The sequence below is a fragment of the Sarcophilus harrisii genome, chromosome 6 (assembly GCF_902635505.1).
Source record: "Sarcophilus harrisii chromosome 6, mSarHar1.11, whole genome shotgun sequence".
Classification (NCBI taxonomy): domain Eukaryota; kingdom Metazoa; phylum Chordata; class Mammalia; order Dasyuromorphia; family Dasyuridae; genus Sarcophilus; species Sarcophilus harrisii.
In genome coordinates, this window is record NC_045431.1 from 135,450,569 (window position 1) to 135,469,689 (window position 19,121).

Sequence of the window (19,121 nt, forward strand, 5' to 3'; positions counted from 1 at the left end):
AAAAACAAAAACTTAATAGATGATTTGATTTTTAAGTACAATGGGAAATCATGAGAAATTCAATAAGGTTAAACTACTTATTGGAAAGATGATAGTTGTAACTCTTAAAATTTTTCTCATTTTTAGGGGCAGGCAGAAACATATAAAGAGGGCACAGATATTAGTTGAACAGGAAGGGATGATACCTAAAATAACAAAACTAAGGGGTGAGAAAGAAGAATGCATCCATAGAAAGAGAACAGGAGGGGTATAATAGGATAAATTATCTCACATAAAAGAGGCAAGAGAAATCTTTTACTGTGGAGAGGAAGAGTGGGAAGGTAAGGAGTACTAAGTGAACTTTATTACTCAATTGGCTCAACATGGGAATAACATGCACATTCAATTGAGTATAGAAATCTATCTTACTCTATAGGGAAAAAGTAAAAGAAAGGGATAAGAGAAGGAGTAGAGAGAAGTGAGGGCATATTGGGAAAGGTGATACTCAGAAGAAAAATACTTTTGAGGGACAGGGAAAAAGAGAAAGAGCATAGAAACACAGAGGAAAAATATGATGAAGGGAAATACACTTAGCAATAGTAAATATCAAAAAAAATTGAAGCAAGTTTCTCTGATAAAGTCTTCATTTTTCAAACATATAGAACTGGGTCATATTTATAAAAGTAAGAAAATTTCCCAATTTATAATGACCAAAGGTTATAGTTTTCAGATGTAGTAATCAGAGTTTTCTATAACCATATTAAAAAATAAAAAGCTCTGACTCACTATCAATTGCAGAATTGCAAATTAAAAGAATTCTGAGGTACTATCTCTTACCTATTAGATTGGTTAATGGAATAGAAAAGGAAAATGACAAATGTGGGAGAGGATGTGGCACAAATTAGTCATTAATGCTCTGTTGGAGCTGTGAGCTAATTCAACCACATTATATAGCATTTTTGAACTATACACAAAGAATTATAAAATCATGCATACCCTTTGATCTAGAAAAACTACTATTAGGTCTATAGTCCCAAAAAAGACAAAAAACAAAAAGAAAAAGGATTTATAAGTACAAAATACCTTTAGAGCAGCATTTTTTCTAGTGGCAAAGGATTGGAAATTGAGGAGATGATCAACAACTGAGACATAGTTGAATAAATTGTGGTATGTGAATATTATTACTATTATATTACTATTGTACTATAAGAAATGATGAGTAGGATCCTCTCAGAAAACCCCAGAAAGACTTCCATGAGCTGATGCAAAGTGAAATTTACTGTGTACAAAGAAACGGCAATACTGTAAAATGATCAGCTGTGAATGACAGCCATTTTCAGCAATATAATGATCTAAGACAACTCTGAAGGATTTGTGTTGAAAACTGATATCATTTTCAGAGAAAGAACTGATGGCTTCTAAATACAGACTGAAGCATATTTTTTTTTTTATTATTTTGAGTTTTTTCCTGTTTTACTTCACAACGTTACCATTATGGAAATGTTTTACATGTCTATATATTTAAAACATTTTATTGTTTGCCTTGAAGCAAAAAGTATAAGGAAAGAACTGCGAATCTTTAAAATGAATGTTAGACAATACTATATGATGATCAATTCTGATGGACCTGGCCATCTTCAGCAATGAGATGAACCAAATCAATTCCAATGGAGCAGTGAACCAGCTTCACCCAGCGAAAGAACTCTGGGAGATGACTTTTTGCCTGATGGCATTTTGGATTTCCTACAAAGGCTAATTGTGCAATATTTCAGAATCCGATTCTTTTTGCACAGCAAAATAACAGTTTGATCATGTATACTTATTTTGTATTTAATTTATACTTTAATATATTTAACATCTACTGGTCATCCTGCCGTCTAGGGGAGGGAGTGGGGGGAAGGAGGGGAAAAATTGGAACAAAAGGTTTGGCAATTGTCAATGCTGTAAAATTACCCATGCATATAACTTGTAAATAAAAAGTCATTTTTTAAAAAAATGAATGTTAGATGCTGTTTTGACATGTGAATTGGGAAAATAAAATTGTAAATGTAAAACAAAATTTTAAAAAAATTATGAAAGGCATTGAGAGGTTTTATAACAATCAGCAAATCAGAAGTGACACTTTAACTGAGGTCTTCCTCAGTGTAAGACCAGCTCCCTCTCTACCACTCCAAATTGTTTTTCCAGAAAAAAAAGACAATTTTATATGAAAAATCTGAAATCTCACTTCAACTTTTAGTTTCCATTTACTTTTCCATAATCCTGATAAGTACTTCTCACTGCTAACTGAAGAAAATTGACTTAATTTTTGCCTTTTTATTTTTTTTTAAACTTTCTTTCCTCTTTGGCAAGATGCTCATGATGTGTGAATTGTCTTTACTGCAGGGAAAAGGAAAAGAAACAAGATAATCAATATAAACTTGTCATTTGCCAACTTTCCAGTTGTGAAAACAGCTTCTCTCTTTTTACTACCCTTTTCATTAGAGAGAGAATAGTGAATTAAATGATTTTGATTCACTGGAAGACTTCCTAGATCACGGCTTTTTTTTCTTCTTCAGATGTACCCTTGATGACTATATTTAGACAGGAAAAACTATTTTGGCCACAGAAATCATAAGCCATCAATATTATGAGCAGCTCTTATTTCAGAAAAAGAATAAAATCCACTGCTATAACTTCTTTTTTTTAATCTAACATTGACTGAATCCATCACTTGTGTCTATTCAAATTAAACAGAATCTTCTGTATGCAGCCTTTTTTACTTGCAAAAACTTTTCTCAGGACATTTATAATAGCAATCAATGACTTACGTTGGGAACCTGGCTCATTCTTTTAGTTTGCCGATCTGACAGGTGCTACTATTCCTGTAGAAGCACTTTTTATTTACTGACTGCTAAATGAACTTTATTACTAACCCATTCTATAGACTGAATTTGGCGTCTTCAAATGTAACTTAATCAGCAAGGAATTTTTTTTTGCAAGGTATTGTTCTATATTTTAGGAATATAACAGAAATAAGATAAACTAGCCTCGAGCAGCTTAGAATCTTTTGGGATGAAAGACCATATTCATATGAATATGGTTAAGGCCCAGAAAAACCAGAGCACCAAAGTCTTACACATTTGGGGAGTTGGAATATGTGTGAGTGTTTTACCACATTTCCCAGATTTATTAGTTTCAGTCCTTTGATCTTGAAGGCATGTCTGCCCACAACTAGAGTACAAAAAGAAGGATCAGTCACTCTGTAATACTATTCTTGTCTTATGTTGCAAGAAGCAAGATAGATATGCATTGTCATAGAGCTAGCAAGTGGGAGAAGATGGATACAAAATTACTAAGGATGAATATGAGGTTGTGACTGAACTGGAAGTGAGCTTGAAGAAACTGGAGGAAGCAGAAGTTGACTGAATCTAAGAATATAGCCAAGAGTATATGGCAAAAGTAGCAGCTGTGGTTGGTGAGAGCAACTGAAATCAAATCTAGCATGAAGCTTCTTTCACTCCTCATTTATCCAGGACACTACATTGAATAAATTCTTATCAAGGTTTAAATTTTATTTCTTTTCCCTTGTCTTCTGCTCAGACTAACTAGGAAATAACTTAACAGGGAAAAGGAAAAAAAAAACCAACCCTAGCTATGATTATTGTAGTCTGCTACCTAAAGCATTTTAAAAAATATGTCTTTGTGTTTTCTGTGCTATCTGATTATTTTAACAAGTCACATAGCTATTGACAAAGACTTTTTAAAGCCTCTGAGTTTGAGGAAATCAAGATAAAGGAGTCATGGAAAATAAACATATAAGATAACTATGTGGTGTGTATGTGTGTGTGTGTAAGACAGAGAGAGGGGGAGATGGAGGAAAGGAGGGAGGGACAGAGAGAGAGAGAGAGATGAAGAGAGGGAGGGAAGAAGGGATAGAGGGAGGAAGGGAGAGAGAGAGAAAGAGAGAATGTACTACTTTTGTACTGGTTCCTAATTTCTCACAATTTCCTGAACATATTTACTAGACTTCTACTGAACCTCAGAGAGAGGAGTTTTGAGATTATACTGGAATATGGCTTTTAGTAGAGATCTGACAAATCATTACTCACCTTCTTACACACAAATAAATTATTATAAAGTATATATACAAAATTAAAGTTCCATGATGGAAGTGGGGTACTAACATGAGGGTTCACCAGAAAAAAGATTTCAAAGGAAGTGACACTTGTTCTGAGCCTTGAAGGGAGTTAGATTTTCCTAGACACAGAGGGGAAAATACCCAAATATGAAGGGCATTCTGCATAAAGGGAAATAGAATGGCAGCCCACTAATGTGAACACAGAGGTCAATTTAGCTATTGGTTGGAGGGTAGAGTGAAGGAAAAAATGTAAATTCAGTTTGGGAATATAGACTGGCAGCAGATTGTAAAGAAATTTATAAGCCAAATATGGGAGTATATATTTAATTTTTAAGTTAATGGAAGGCTACAGATGCCTCTTGAACAGAGGAGAGAAGTAGTCTGATTTATACTTCAGCAAGATCAGTTTGGCAGATTTGGGATGATGGATTAGGGAAGAGAAAGAATAGATACAGAAGAAAAGTAGGAACCTTTTGAAATAAGAGATTGTGCGAGCCAAGTTTATAAAGATTATAGGAGTGATGAATGGCAGGATGAATAGACAGATATATGCAAAGAGATGTTGAGGTGAAATAAAAGATAAGAAATAGCAAATAACTAGATTCAGAGGGTTCTGTAAAGAGTCGAGGGTGGCATGTAATTTGCAAACTCAGGTGCTGGAAGTGCCTTTCATAGAAATAGGGAAGTTAAAAGGATTTTTCTGGAAACATTGAGAAGTTAAGACACTTACCAAGATTAAACAATTAATATAGGTCAGAGTTAGAACTTGAATTTTAAAATGCTTCTGATTTTAAGGATAGTATCCACTAAGCAAATCTGCCTCTCATCATAACTTACAAGTAGATAAAATATCCAAAAATTGTAACAAGATTAAAAGGTTCACAAATATAGATGGAAACAAATGCATAATTGTATTTCTATAAAAATTTAATATTTGCAAAGCACTCTACACATTTTATCTAATTTGATCCTGACAATAACCCCATGAAGGTGTTATTCTTATACTAATTTTATATAGGAGAAACTGAAGCTTTGAACTCAAATTTTCCAGAATCCAAGTCCAGTGTTTGATTCAATAAGCCACCAACAACAGATCATCTTGATGGCAATAAAGTAAAAATATTCTGAAAGATTAAAATTAGTATAATTAGAAGTAAAGGAAAATATATGTTTGGAAAAGATCTGCATTAACTTTCTCTATTAAAAGTATAACATTTAGGGGCAGCTAGGTGGTGTAGTGGATTGAGCACCAGCCCTGAAGTCAGGAGGATCTGAGTTTAAATCTGGCCTCAAGACACTTAATACTTCTTAGCAGTGTAACCCTGGACAAGTCACTTAACCCCAATTGCCTCAGCAAAAAAAGAAGTATAACATTTTAAATTTCTGAGGTATTTTTTAAAATAAATATTTAGGATGAAAATAGCTCCAAGTAAACAAGAGAAATATTTTATTGCAACCAACTACAAAACTTCTCCAAATCATTGGTAATCATATATATATATATATATATATATAGCCTGAGGCATAATCTATTCTACAGATGAAAGAACTGTAAATTTAGATTGAAACTGTGGGAAAATTCTAACTGCTATATCCTATCTGTGTAACCTGAAACCTGTCACTTAAGCTTTCTGGTCCTCAGATTCTTTACCTATAAAATAAATCGATTATACTATATGACCTCTCATATCCATTCCAACTCAAAGTTAACAAACCTATAAACCTGGGGGCTTCACATCCATGAAATCAACAAATATGGTTAAGAATGGAGACATTTAATGCATATTTATGCATTGAATTACCATTAACTGATGGTAAAGCATTAGTCCATTCTAATAAACAATATGGAATTTTACAAGATACAATTTTAAAATAATGAAATAATATTAATGATAATTATTCCTTTGATTAACAGATATCAAAACTGAGTTTTTAATCAAAGATTAATGACAGAAAGAAAACATGCATCTGTGAAATTGTTAATTATAGCAAAAGCTTAAATATATCTGTCCAACAATTGGGGAATAGCTACACAACTTGTGTATAGATGTAATTTAATATTCACTATACTTCAATTAGGAACAAATTGAAGAATTAAGAGAAACATGGAAAGTCTTTTATGAAATAATACAAAAGGGAAAAATAAAATTCAAAAGAACAATATACCCAATTATTAAAGGATAGCAAATTAAGATCACTTCATCCTGTTATTTCTTACCCACATGTAGTTGTGAACAAATAGTTGTAAAAGCTATTTCTGTTATTTTTTAGCGTATGACATTTATTATTTGGATTGCTTATCAACTTAAATTTATTAAAAAGTGAAAAGCAGCTTACTATAATAAGAATCAGGGAGACTTGAATTTGGGTACCAAAGAAATTCCCCTTTACCTCTATCCATAATCCTCCTTATATGAATGTAACGGAATATTATTTGTAAGAAAGCATGAATGTGGTAAGTAAAAAGAAGCATAAAAATACATGAAATAAGTTGAACCAAGAAAATAACATACAAAATGACTGGAAAATATAAATGGAAAGAAAAATCGTCAAAAAAATACAAAGTTATTATTGAAAAAATCATAAAGAACAAGTATGTTCCTAAAGAAGAGTTATTAGAAACCATATCTTTTCAGAGCTGGATAGTACATAGGTATGAATACTATCTATAGTTTCATGATCTTCTTTTAATGTATTGCTGTATTTGATGTATTTTTAAAAATTATTGTTATATAGAATGATTTATTTTTCTGGAATGAGAGAGGAGAAGGGATAGAGGAAGAAATTTATGTAATGCAAGAGCAAAATTTAACAAAATGTATTTTAAAAGCAAAAAAATCCTATAATTTCCTACAGTCCATGTCCATTCAATTTTCTTAAAATGGATATATATATATATACACATATGTGTTCATATATAAACACACACATATATGTTATATAACATGTAAGTATTCACATATACAAAAAACATGTTATCTGGCACGGAAAGTAATCTCATACTCTCTCATCCACTACAACAGACATCCTTAATCACCAGCCTTCTCAAATCTTTAACCTCTCCTTATATAACCATTCTTTATCTACTACTTTCAAGTATTCCAATTTCTCTAATTTTCAAAAATATGAACTTCCCTAGACTCTGTCATCCCCTAAAAAATCTTATTCTATGTTCTTTCACCTATTCTCAGCCAAACTTTTTGAAAAAGTTGTCTATTCTTGCTCCTTCTTCATCTTCTTTCTCAGTAGTTCTTCAACCCTTATGATTTGGTTTTGGATTTTTATCATTCAACTGAAACTATTCTTTCCTTAGTTACTAATGATCTCTTAATTCCTAATTTGTCATGATATGTTTGCTACATATGACACGGTTTATTATTTTCTCCTTAATATTTTCCCTTCTCTGAGTTTTCATGACACTATTTTTTCCCTATATGACTTCTTACCTACCTGATTTCATCTTCTCTATGTTTTTGCTAGCTCATTATCCTTATCATATTCTCTTTATGGAGGAATATTAGTTTTACTTAAGATTCTGTTCTGGGTCGTCTATTCTTCATCCTTTATACTCTCTTTACTAGGGAACTTCATCAGATATCATAAGTTCAATGATCATTTCTATGTAGAAGATTTTCAGAATTATAATCCAATTCTTTACCCTGACCTACATTCTCTCCCTATCAATTGCTTATTGAATTTTTAAAGACTTTCTAGACACAACCTAAACTCAATATGTCCAGTACTAAACATATCATCTTTCCTTCTATACCCTCTCTCTCAAGCTTTTCTGTCAAAGGTACTAATAGCCTTCCCGTATTTCAGTTTTATCATCTTGTCTTTATTCTCACTCTACTTGCCTCCACATATCCAATCAGTTGCCAGTTATTGCTGTTTCTGCCTTCACATTCTTGTATCTAACCCCTTCTTTGAACTCATAGTAACCAAATTAATTTAAACTCAGAACAGCTCTGGTGTAGATTATTACAATAGGCATATTTGGTCACCCCACCTCAATTCTCTCACCACTGAATCCTATGCATTCAACAAAGTAATTTTTCTTTAGTGAAAATGTGATCATATGCCTCTCCTACTCAATGACCACTTGGTTAAAATATAAACATCTATCATAGCTTTTAAATCCATATACAATTTGACTGCATTCTATCTTTCTATTCTCATTAGATATTATTTCCCAAGTGTTGGTTTTTCAATTCAGTCAAACTAGAATTCATGTCACTTCTAGCTCCCATCTGTCTCCCATGATTTTTCACTGACTAGCCATCATGACTGGAATGTAGTCTCTACTCTTTGCCCCCTAGAGTTACTCTTTTCCTTTAAGATTTAGCTTGGATGTCATTTTCTTTATGAAACTTTTCTTGATCCCCCAAAATGTCAGTGCCCTCCTTCATATAGTTCCTTATATTTTACATTTTCCAACTATAAACACGTGTGAAATATGTATTTACCTTATAATTATGCTAGATGAATCAACTTTAAATTTATTCTGTATATATTTTTCTATCAATGTATCAATCTTTTCCATTATAAAATTAGCTCTTTTCCCCTGAGGAACATTTCACTCTTTGTATCTGTACTTTTCACATCTAGCATATTAGATGTGAGGATCATAAAAAATACTTAATAAGTATTTGATAGTTAATTTTTTTCCATCCAGTAGTCACTTATGTCAGCAAAATGGCAGACAAACTTGGGTAAAGAATTCTGTGCTTACAGTACAATGTGACTTATATGAATAATTGCTAATACATGCATTAAAATTCCCTGAGTTTCTGCTCTGACCGCTTTTTTTTTTTTTTTTTTTTTTTTTTTTTTTTTTTTTTTTTGTAGAGGCAATTAGGGTTAAATGACTTGCCCAGGGTCACACAGGTAGGAAGTGTTAAGTATCTGAGAAAAGATTTGAACTCAGGTCCTCCTGACTTCAGGGCTAATATCTGACAGTTATTTTTAAGAGTCCTAGCATTTGTAGCAAGACTCAGCATTTTTCTGGAATTCTGGATTGGTATTTTTCTTCTTTATCTTCAGAGTCTCTGCCCACTAATACACTATGCATAACACTGCCAGACCATTCTCCAGAAACTCTATGGCCAAGATTTCATTCTAACTTTCACTTACCACAATTGTATATTATTGGAACCACTTCCTTAAATCTAGAGTACCAAGCTAGAGGTCTGTTGCTAACAAAAGAAACAAAATTTCCTACCAATGAGTTTTTAAAATTGATGTATGTGAAATTTTCAGATAAAATTTCATTAGCTTCCAATGACTTTTTCTCACTCTGAATTGATTATTGCATAACTATTCAGATATTATTTCATGATTTTTCCCCAAAACTATGGACATATGAATGTTTCTTCCCACTTATTTATCTTTCTATGAATCCACACTTCAGATACTTTTTAAAATTTTATTTTTTTAATTATAGGTTTTTAATATATAAAATGTATACATGGGTAATTTTTCATCATTAACGCTTGAAAAAAATTCTGTTTCAACTTTTTTCCTTCTTCCCTCCATCCCGCCCCTACATGTCAGGTAGTCCCATACATATTAAATATCTTAAAGTGTTAAATGCAATATATGTATACATATTTATAGTTATCTTGTTGCACAAGAAAGATCGGATTTAGAAAAAAGATAAATATAACTTGAGAAAAAAAAACAAAAATGCAAGCAAATAATAACAGAAAGAGTAGAAATATTATGTTATGGTCCATATTCCTTTCCCAGTATTCTTTCTTTGGGTGTAGCTGGTTCTGTTCATTACAGACCAATTGGAATTTATTTGGATCCTCTCATTGTTGAAGAGAGCCATGTCCATCAGAATTGATCATCATGTAATATTGTTGTTGAAGTGTATAATGATCTCCTGATTCTGCTCATTTCACTTAGCATCAGTTGATGTATATCTCTCCAAGCCTCTCTGTATTCATCCTTTTGGTCATTTCTTATAGAACAATAATATTCCATAACATTCATATGCCACAATTTATTCAGCCATTCTCCAACTGGTGGATATCCCTTCAGTTTCCAAATTCTAGCCATTATGAAAAGGGCTGCCACAAACATTTTTGCATATATGGGTTCTTTCCCTTTCTTTAATATTTCTTTGGGATATAAGCCCAGTAGTAACACTGCTGGATAAAAAAGGATGTGCACAATTGGATAACTTTTTGAGTATAGTTCCAAATTGCTCTTCAGAATGGTTGGATCCATTCATAACACTAAAAATGCATCGGTGTCCCAGTTTCCCACATTCATCATTATCTTTTCCTGTCATTTTAACCAATCTGGCAGGTGGGTAGTGGTATGTCAGAGCTATCCTAACTTGCATTTCCCTGATCAGCAAGGATTGGAAGACTTTTTCATATGATTAGAAATAGTTTCAATTTCATCATCTGAAAATTGTCTGTACATATCCTTTGGCCATTTATCAATTGGAGAATGGCTTGATTTCTTATAGAGTCAATTCTCTATATATTTTGGAGATGAGGCCTTTATAAGAACCTTTAGCTGCAAAAATGTTTTCCCAGTATATTGCTTCCCTTCTAATCCTGTCTGCATTAGTTTTATTTGTACAAAAGCTTTTTATTTTAATATAATCAAAATTTTCTATTTTGTTATCAATAATGACCTCTAGTTCTTCTTTGGTCACAAATTCCTTCCTCTTCCACATGTCTGAAAGGTAAATGAACCTATGTTCTTCTAATTTGTTTATAATCTCATTCTTTATGTCTAGATCATGAACCCATTTTGACCTTATCTTGGTATATGGTGTTAAGTGTGAGTCAATGCCTAGTTTCTGCCATACTAATTTTCAATTTTCCCAGCAATTTTTGTCAAATAATGAATTCTAATCCTAAAAGCTGTGTCTTTGGGTTTGTCAAACACTAGATTACTATAGTTACTGACTATTTTGTCCTATGAACTTAATCTATTCCACTGATCAACTATTTGCTCATTTTGCAGGAAAAAAAAAACAAAAAAACAACTATGGTCTGCTTATGGGAGCAGTGAGGCATTTCTAAACTGCCTCTACACATTAAAGGAAGTGGCATTGAAGAGGCAGTGGGACAGCACGCACTGGCTACGCTGGTACCTGAAATCATCAGCAGAGGAAAGGCAGCTACTAGGGCTACACTGGGACTAACTACTATGGCTGCTCCTGGATCATGCTGAGTCACTCTGGGCGCTGGGTAGGTGTGGCCAGGTCCCAAGAGACCCTAGCATTTTGGGATTATAGCCTTTACTCTCTGTGTTTATACCTTCTCTGATGATCTACTGGCTTGCTGCCAGGGCAAAGTAGCTCACACTGTGGAAAAGTTCTGTCCTGCAGATTTTCTGCTGAGACCACACCCCATCCCCTTCTGGTCTGCTCAGTGTGAGATGTTTCCTGTGCTCTCACTGCCAACTTGCCTGATGGCTGCACCTGGCCTGACCTTGTTTTGTTTCTACCCGCAAGCAAAAACAGACCTTTTTTGGCAAATTTCGAGAATATTTTCTGTTGGTAATATGTTGTACTCCCAATATTCATGAGTTCTGACAATCAAGCACTAATTCTGAGGCTGAATATCGTTAAAACAGATTGAGGAAAAAGGAGAGTTTAGGAAAATGCCTGTGTCCTCTCTGCCATCTTGTCTCTGCCCTTGGCTCCTCCCTGTTTCAGATACTTCTTTCTCAAATTATGTTCTTCACTTCAATCATCATCATCATTTTCAAACAATTTTAGGAATTGGATCTGTGGTTTCATAGGTAAAGGAACTTCCAAGTGAGAAAACTCCATTTACCAATGCAGTCCAACACTTTCTCTGAAATGCATAGTTTTTAAAGAGTTACTGGGGGCAGTAGGAGATTAAAAGACTTTCCTAGTGCTACCTGGCAAATAAATGTCAGAAGTGGGCATTGAATCTGACTCTCCCTCTCTCTTGCCAGCTAATTGGCACAATGGATAGAGTGCCAGGCCTGAAGTCATGAAGACTCATATATCCCCTCAAATTCAAATCTGACTTCAGATATTTATTAGTTGTATGACCCTGGGAAACTCCCTCAATCATGTTTTCTCATCTGTAAAATAAATGGAAGAGAAAATGGCAAACCATCCTAGTATCTTCTTCCTTCTCTCTGTTATCTAGTATTTAGTATCTTCTAAGGCTCATTGTCTCTTTATTAGACCAATCCTATTTGTATCAACATCATAATCTTAATAATAATATATCATTCTGGAGAGCAATTTGGAACTATGATCAAAAAGTTATCAAACTACATACTCTTTGATCCAGCAGTGTTACAACTGGGCTTATATCCCAAAGAGATCTTAGTACAAAAATGTTTGTGGCAGCCCTTTTGTAGTGGGTAGAAACTGGAAATTGAAGAGATGCCCACCAATTGGAGAATGGCTGAATAAATTGTGGTATGTGAATGTTATGAAATATTGTTGTTCTGTAAGAAGTGACCAGTAGGATGATTTCAGAAAGGCCTGGAGAGACTTATATGAACTGATGCTGAATAAAATGAACAGAACCAGGAGATCATTATACACTTCAACAACAATACTATATGAGGATCAATTCTGATGGACGTGGCTGTCTTCAACAATGAGATGAACCAAATCGGTTCAGTTGTTCAGTGATGAAAAGAACCATGTATACCCAGCAAAAGAACTATGGGAAATGAGGGTGGTCCAGAACATAGCATTTCCACTCCTTCTCTTATTGTCCACTTGCATCTGAATTCCCACAAGGCATTTGCTACTTTTGTGAATACCCTTGTTAATGCCCACTCTGCATTCACTACAGCCAGTCTAATTCCTAGGCCCTCAGAGAAATCTCTGGTCACTGTCTTTTGCAGTGCTTAAACCAATTTTACCAGCTTACCTATGTTGGGGGTCTTCAGAGATCTCTGGCCATGATTTCATAGGAAAGATGGTTTAAATACATGATAGAGTGCTTGAGAACAGCTATGTGCAAGTTCAAGATCTTTTATTCACATGTTTACATCCTGTTCTTAGTTAACCTCCTCCTGACTCTTGGTGAACTCCTGATGAACTCCTGGTCAAAGAGAGCTCCTTCCTCTTCCCCACAGCTTAAATAGGATTTATGAGGTCATAAGCACAGTTAGTCAAAGAAGGAGAAGCCTCCCGCCTCCCATTGATGATGCAATCTCAATGAGACCAGAGTTCCCACCCATGAGATGGTCTCTGTTTACTACAGCAAATCACATCCAGGGGTCTCAGGCTTTATTTGCCTGTTTACTTCCTGACTGTGGAGTGCCTGACTCCTCCTCCAACTATTGCACTTGCATTTTTATTTTCCTCCCAGTTATTTTTTACTTTATTTCTAAATCTGATTTTCCTTCTGTAGCAAGATAATGATATAAATATGTATACATATATTGCATTTAACATTTACTTTAACATATTTAACATGTATTTGTCTACCTGCCATCTAAAGGAGGGGGTGGAGGGAAGGAGGGGAAAAGTTAGAACAGAAGGTTTTACAAGGGTCAATGCTGAAAAATCACCCATGCATATGTCTTGTAAATAAAAAGCTATAATAAAAAAGTTGAACTTAAAACAATTAAATTAAATTAAATTAAAATTAAATAATAATATCTAATAAGGCATGATTTGGCAACTAGACTAATATATGAAAATCTCACCGTATTTCAAATATAGACACACAAAAGCTCATAATGCAAATAAAGACCTCAAAATATTCTTGGGAATTCAGCCAATAAATTGTGGAAAATATTCCATTATCACAGACTAAACAATTGCACATAATCATCAGTACTTAACATTGTCCCATAAAATCTTGAAAAACAGTATTTAACTGATGTTGTTATGCCAAATACACATAATTTCTAAGTTGAAAGGAACTAAAAATTTCTAGAACATAAAAACATAGAAAAGATTTGTTTGGGAATGAGAAGAGATATTTATCATCCTGTAAAAGGCTGAAACTCTTAAAAGGTGTGCTTGAATCAGACCACCAAACATTTAAGGCTAATCGCTTATTGGATAATAACTATATTAGCATATGTTTGGGAAAATGGTCCTTCTCACTATTCCATGCTGGCTCGATCTTTTGGTGTATACAGATAATTGTAGGAGGGATTAGAGGGTGGGGTGAGACAAGCAGACCTAGTTGGTCTCAGGACTGAGAGGAGAAAAGTGTGGAGATTCTGAACTCTAGATCCTTGGCAAAACTCCTGGCAGTTTTCTCCATCTCCTTCACTCCTTCCTCTAAAGACCAAGAATTTTTACTTATCCTGACTCTGGCTGACCCTGAGGCCTCCAGGGAGCTAGCCCGGGACTTCACATTTTGGCACCCAATGTGGGGACCAAGGACTCTAATTTCACTGAAGAAGTCCCAGGTGACCAGGAAATAGGGTATTTTAATAGACAAACAGGGAACTTACTTTGTTAAGAACTAAACTAGTAACTCTCATTTTCTAGCTGAAATGGGGCAAATATTAGGGAAAGATTCTCCCCCACCCCCAACCCCACCCCAAAGGAGTTCTACATGAAGCATACTCAAACTGATAAAGAGACAGGGTTTAATTGTAACTTGGGAGCAGATTGATGGACTCCTGGATACGTAAGAATGTATGTCCCCCCTTGGTTCTGCAAGGAAGAAGAAATAGAGGCAGATAATTGGAAACTAGCAGGAGATCAACTATGTGAATATTATAATAATAATGGTCCTGATTCAATTTCCTAGGAAACATTCTATATATACAACATAATACAATTGGCCTTAAAGAATCCCACAAGTTATAGAAAAAAGAAAAGTTTTAAGAACAGCCAGATGAGGAAGTGTGAGGAAAAAGAGGAAGACAAAGGCCAGATTAATGGCAATATCGCCAGAGGGCATGATGTGAATTAAGGGTGTGGTGATTCTCACTCTCATAGCCCAGGTTCAACTCTTCCTACACCAGAGCAGGTCCTTGACACCGCCCAATCAATTACACCTTTCTTGGTGGAGGAAGGAGGAGGAGTGGGAGGGGCAGTGATATCACCAGCACCTCCCCTCTAGCAATCACCCCTTCCTATGACTTCCAGCTCTTAGTTATTATCCAGGAGATATAAATACAATATCTGATTCAGCCTATTCAGTAGGTGTAGTCTAAAGAACTGCCCGAGTAAGTTCTAACTTACCAAATAAAATTTGTAGCTTCTAATATACATCAGCTCTTTAAGGAACTTCAAGAGCAATTGAGAAAGCATCCAGGTAAGATTTATATCTTGCATGTCCACTCTCATAGTGGACTTCCAGGTCCTATTTTTGATGGTAATTCAAAGGCAGATATTCTTCTAACCATGTTAGCCAATACTTCTTCATTTCAAGAAGCCCAAGAAACTCATTCTAAATATCATCAGGCTGCTCGAGCTTTACATTTACAATTTGAAATAACAAGAGAGGAAGCTAGGAGCATAGTAAAAGCCTATACAGCTTGCAATTCCTTTCCATGCTCCTATACTCCCTCCAGGGAAGAACCCTCGTGGTTTAAGACCCAATGAAATCTGGCAAATGTGACCCATTATAAATCTTTTGGTTGTCTATCTTTTATCCATGTTGTGGCAGACACCTTTTCAGGATTCACTTTTACAATACCAGCAGCAAAAGAGACAGCCCAAGTGGTCACTGGACTCCTTATACAAGCATTTGCAATTATGGGGGTGCCACAAGCAATAAAAACAGATAATGGACCTGCATATACTTCTAAACATTTTGCACACCTTTGTGCACAATATAAGATTTTACACACCACTGGCATACCCTTCAATCCTCAAGGACAAGCAATAGTAGACAAGAGAAACAGAGACATTAAGACGCTCCTCCAAAGATAAAAGAAAAGGGGAACCACAGGTAACCCTAGAGAACTTTTAAATTTAGCTCTTTACACTATTAATTTCTTGATTTTTGACAAAGATGCACTGGCTCCAGCAGACAGGTTTTATAACCCACAGGAAGGGCAGTGTCCAGTGCAAGCAGCTCCACTATCTTTAGATAATTGCCAGGTGATGTGCAGAGATCCAGAAAGTGGTGAATGGAAAGGACCAGATAGGTTAACTGGGAGAGAGGGTTTGCTTGTATCTCTACAGATGGAAAAGGAATCAGATGGGTGCCAATGAGCCATATTCACCTTGTCTTGGAGAGAGATGGAGCAGACCCTTAAAATGAAGGAGTAGACTCAAGGAATATTGGATGGTTCCATCACTGATTGTGCCCACCACTGAAAGAGCATGGCAGTTATGGAAATTGACTCATAGACATCAAAAATTGTTGGACTTCAAAATCCTCAGGAATCATTGGATTCTCTGAGACATGATAAGACTGTTGTAGGACTTGAAAACCCTCAGGAATCGTTGGATTTTCTGAGAAATGATAAGACTGTTGCAGGACTTCAAAATCTGCAGGAATCATTGGATTCCCTAATACATAAAAAGACTGTTTCAGGACTTCAAAAACTTGCAAGGATCATTGGATTCCCTGACAAGTGAAGCAATGGACAATAGATTGGTTTTGGACTATCTCTTGACTGCTGAAGGAGGCGTATGTGTGATTGTTGTTTACATACCCCTCTTCTAGGACTTCTGGAAATCTTTTATAACACCATGTTGATTCATATGGTTTGTTATATCATCACTTGCATGTACAATTCATGTCTGTTATACCACATTGACCCTGCACTGGCTGTGGGGAGAGTCACCAATGCTAGCCTGTGCTTTATTGCTATGTGCTTGTGTAATACCTCCCATGCTGATGGGTTTGTGTATACCTGTTTCTAGTAAGACCCTTCAGCCCAGAAACCCACTAACAATATCTGGCTAGTCTCCCCACTTCCCTTTGGCAGTTTTTACCTCCCTCCTGAGAAGTCAGGGGGGCGCGATCACCTCCTTTGTGGTGTTTTCACCTCCTTTCCTGAGAAGTCAGGGTGTTCTAAAACAAAAGAAAGCAGGAGATGTAAAGGGCTGAAACTCAAAAGGTGTGCTTGAATCAGACAACCAAGCACTTAAGGCTAATTATCTATTGGACAATACTCCATTAGCATATGTTTGAAAAAGTGGCCCTTCTCACTATTCCATGCTGGCTGGATCTTTTGGTGTATACAGATAATCATGGGAGGGATTAGAAGGTGGAGTGAAAAAAGCAGACTTACTTGGCCTCAGGACTGAGAGGAGAAAAGTGTGGAGATTCTGAACTCAAGATCCTTGGCAAAACTCCTGGCAGTTTTGTCCATCTCCTTCACTCCTTCCCCTAAAGACCAAGGATTTTTACTTATCCTGACTCTGGCTGACCCTGAGGCATCCCTCTTCCTGTGTCCTTTTACCTCAGTTATGCCAAGCATATTTATAGTGAGTATACAATGAACTAAAATGCTAAGGTTTTTATTTTTTTCAATTAACAGCTCCATGAAGATAATTCTCAAATATACTTATTCATTTCATACCTTTTGTTTGGCCTCCAGTTTCATATCTACAACTGCCTATCAGACATCTTGAGCTAAATTTCCTATAAATATCTTAAACTCAATATCTTTCTCCCAAAATTGTAATTTCCTGGTTGCAGTCAAGGATACCAACATTTTTAATCATTCAAGCCTAAAATTTATGTAGTCATCTTTGCCTCCTCACTCTCTCTCTCTCTCTCTCTCTCTCTCTCACTCTCTCTTTCTCTCTCTCTCTTTTGGCTGAGGCAGTTGGGGTTAAGTGACTTGCCCAAGGTCATACAGAAAAGAAGTACCCAGAGACCTCTTCAGATTTTCATATTAGTCAAAGAATAAGAAATTTTCTTAACCTAATAGTAAGAGTTTTATATCCAGTGCCATCATTTGTCTTGCTATTCCCTATACTAAATGCAAATGCCTCTTAAGTTTCCTTTTATTTGGGATTTTGGAATGGTCATGGAATTTCTGTATGACACTCAAACCACTGTGTTAGTCAAAGAGAATGTGATATTCTTAGATTTCTTCAAATAGCTCTATTACTAGCATCTAATAATAAATGCAATTTCTACTTATACTAAAGAGAAATATATTATAATTATTGATCACTGATGTGAATCCATAATTTCAAGAACTGATCCATGAAAAAATTACATTAGAAAATGAGCCATGATCCTATTAGTTTATAATCTATCCATGGATCATGAAGTTAATACATTAGTTTTAAAATTATTCTAGAAACATATTTTAAGATGACATATTGACATTTATTGCATAAAATTTAGTTGTACCTTTTCCTAGTTAGTTTCAATTTTTATTTCCAGGTACAAAATGTACATTAATGTTGGTAAAAACAAAATAATACTGTCTACTCATCATTATTCCCTGAGGAACAGAAGCATCCAGCTGTTTCTTTCACCTCAGAAGAACTATACAAGGCCATCAGGGAAAGCTTATCCTTCTGATTCTGTTTATTAATTCAGTAACTATAATTTTCTCCCTTGTTCTAGGACTGACTCTATTACAAGAGAAAATCTTTTATATAAAAACTTCCAACTGCCTTGTTCCTTCAACCCTAATACATAGTAGGCATTCAGTAAATTGATTGGTATAGTGGGAAGGGTAGTGAAAAATCTGAAGTCTTTGGATCTGTATGCTGCCTATGTTTGCTATCTGATTTTGAATACCTCATTTCATTTTATTGTGTTTCAGTTTATTCATCTATAAAATAAGGGAATTAAATTACATATATAAAATGAAAGATCCTATTATGTATTATATTCTATGATCCTTAGAAAGAGTTGTTGGAGGAATGAATCAATATTTCTGGTTCTATGTAATGGATAATACAAAATTTTATTTTGAAGTAATAATAATGGATATTTACATAGTGATTTCAGGTGTGTAAAGCACTTAAAATTTCTTCCTATCACCAAATACTGGAGATAAGTACTAAAAGTATTAGTTTGTCAATTTTATAGATTGGGAAACTGAGTCAGAAGCTAAGCAAATTGCCTCTGGTAAATCACACAAGACTCACCATATTTTATGACTG

At 34.9% G+C, this 19,121-nt stretch overlaps 1 long non-coding RNA gene across 1 annotated transcript in view; it reads right to left on the minus strand.

Moving 5' to 3' along the window:
• The window catches only part of LOC116419868, a 66,896-nt gene extending 53,470 nt beyond the window's left edge, over nt 1-13,426 (minus strand). Inside the window, exon 1 of the long non-coding RNA XR_004230194.1 lies at nt 12,991-13,426. This is a non-coding gene — a long non-coding RNA (uncharacterized LOC116419868). The remainder of the gene's footprint in view (nt 1-12,990) is intronic.
• Nucleotides 13,427-19,121: the final 5,695 nt, after the last annotated feature.